This window comes from Elephantulus edwardii, unplaced genomic scaffold (genome assembly GCF_000299155.1).
Source record: "Elephantulus edwardii isolate Elephantulus edwardi_28Jun2011 unplaced genomic scaffold, EleEdw1.0 scaffold00011, whole genome shotgun sequence".
NCBI classification, from domain to species: Eukaryota; Metazoa; Chordata; class Mammalia; order Macroscelidea; family Macroscelididae; genus Elephantulus; species Elephantulus edwardii.
In genome coordinates this window covers 31,743,167-31,745,937 of record NW_006399761.1, presented here as the reverse complement: position 1 = coordinate 31,745,937, position 2,771 = coordinate 31,743,167, and positions in this window count along the sequence as shown.

Here is a 2,771-nt window from a genome sequence, read left to right as displayed (position 1 = left end):
CATCTATTCCTGGGGCCTTATTTTTTGCTATTTCCTTCAAAGCAGCTTGAACTTCTTCTTTCATCACCATAGGCTCTTGCTCATATGTTATTTCACTAAATATTTCTGTATCTGCCAATTCATTTTGATACAATGACTCAGTATATTCCTTCCATCTTCTTTTAATACATCTTGGATCATTTAATAATCTGCCTAAAGCATCCTTGATTATAGCAACTCTAGGTTTGAATTTGTTCTTCAGTTCTTTGAGCTTAAGAAATGCTGAAGGAGTTCAGCCCTTTTTATATTCCGACTCCAGCTCCTTGCACATTTCACTGTAATATTTTGCTTTGTCATTCCGAGTGGCCTTTTAAAATCTTCTGTTCAGCTCTTTAATATCTTGAATTCTTCCTTGTGCTTTGGCTTCTCTACACTTCAGAGCAATCTTCAGAGTCTCTTCTGATATCCATTTTGGTCTTTTCTTCCTCTTCTGTCTTTGTAATGACCGTTTGCACTCTTACTGGATGATACATTTGACATCCTCCCACAGCTCATCTGGTCTTTACTCATTAGTGTTCAAGGCCTCAAACCTGTTCCTGAGATGATTCTGAAATTCAGGTGGGATGAACTCAAAGTCATATTTTGGCTCCTGTGCATTTGGTTTAATTTTCCTCAGTTTCAGCTTGAACTTGCATATGAGTAGTTGGTGGTCCGTTCCACAATTAGCTCCTGGCCTGGTTTTTACAGCTGATATTGAGCTTCTCCAGTGGTTTTTTTTCTGCAGATGTAATAGATCTTATTTCTATGCATGCCTTCAGGTGAAATCCATGTGTATAACCTGATTTTTGTTTCTTATAAAATGTATTTGCAATGAAGATGTCATTGATTGTACAAAATTTAATCATTCTATCTCCAGCTTCATTTCTGTCACCAAGCCCATATTTTCCAACTACTGATTCTTCTTCTCTGTTCCCAACTTTTGTGTTCCAGGCACCCATTATTATCAATGCATCTTGAGTGCATATTCAATCTATCTCCGACTGTAAGAGTTGGTAGAAATCATCTATTTCTTCTTCTTTGGCTCTGGTTGTTGGTGCATATATCTGAATGATAGTGGTATTCACTGTACTTCCTTGTAAGTGTATGGATATAATCCTATCATTCACAATGTTGTACTTCAAGATGGATCTAGAAATTACTTTTTTAACTATGAAGGCATCCCCATTTTTCCTCATCTTTTCACCTCCAGAGTAATATATCATATGATCATCTGACTCAAAATGTCCCATGCCAGTCCACAGGGCCAAAATCAGTCGTGAGGTGCTGAGGGGAGACAGAGAGTTAAGAAAGAAATGGAATGCTTGGAATATACCTCAAGAAAATTAGAACTGAGACACCAATGGAGATTTGTACACCAGTGTTCTTAGCAGCGTTATTCACCATTGCAAGAACATAAAAACAACCCAAATATCCATCCACAAGCTAGTGGATTGAAATATTGTGGTACATTCACACCAATACTACCTAGCACTTGGGAGCAAAGATTTTGAAAACTACTACATAACCTGGGAGGGACTGGATAGCATTATGCTGAGTGAACTAACTCAGTCCCATATGGACAAATACTGTTTAAATCCATTATTGTAGAAATAGAAAAATAACTAGTAAATAGTGTGTAAGGATCCAAGTGGATGAGGGTAGGAGCAGAGGGGTGAGGATGGGCAGGAAGAAAAGAATACGATTGCACAATTGGATGGGTGGGGGAAATTGTGGGAAAAGGAAATGAGAAAGATCCAGTGGAGATCTGGAAAGATAGGCAATGATGGGCATATATCAATGTTGATTAATGTTATAAAATGTAATGAATGGGAATGATTGTTTGGAACACCATGAGAATGAAGATAGTGTGAAAAATAATGTATACAAACTTTGTAAGCAAACCAGTATAAAAAAAAAATTTCTTTACAACAACAACAAATTTTTTTCAAACAGATATAGTAAAGTTTCTTTAAACTTTTCATACATACAAAGTGGTGAGAAGCCTGGCATACATGGGGCTACTATGAGTTGTATGCCATTGTGTGAATATACCACATCTTCTCTATCCATTTGTTTGTGAGTGGGCACTTGGGTTGTTTCCAACACTTTGCTATTGTGAACAAAGCAGCAATAAACATGGGTGTGCATATATCTGCGTGGGTGACAGTTATGATTTCTTTGTTTTCCCAGTAGTGGAATTGCTGGGTCAAATGGTATTCTATTTCCAACTCTTTGAGAAAGTGCCATACTGCCTTTCATAGTGGTTGCACCATTTTACACTCCCACCAACAGTGAATAAGGGTTCCAGTTTCTCCACAACTTCACCAGCATTTGTTGTTTGCTGTTTTGTCAAATTTTGCTAATCTTACTGGGGTGAGATGATATCTCATAGTTGTTTTGATTTACATCTCTCTTAGAGCTAGGGATTTTGAACATTTCTTCATGTGACTGTTCACCATCTGAATGCAATTGAGTTGTTTATCTTGTTGTGGTGTTCAAGTATTCTATAAATTCTAGATATAAATCCCTTATCAGACATGTCATTACCAAATTTTTTTTTCCTGATCTGTGGCTTCCCCTTTTACTCAGTTGGAGAAGTTTTTGGATATGCATAGGGATTTTATTCTTAGAAGGTCCCATTCATCTATCTTTGTCTTCTCCTGGTTGTAGGTTTTTCAGGATGCTTGGAAGACTTAATACTGTGAATTAGGGCTTCAAAAGTTCTTCCAAGCTTTTCTCTAATGAAGTTTATA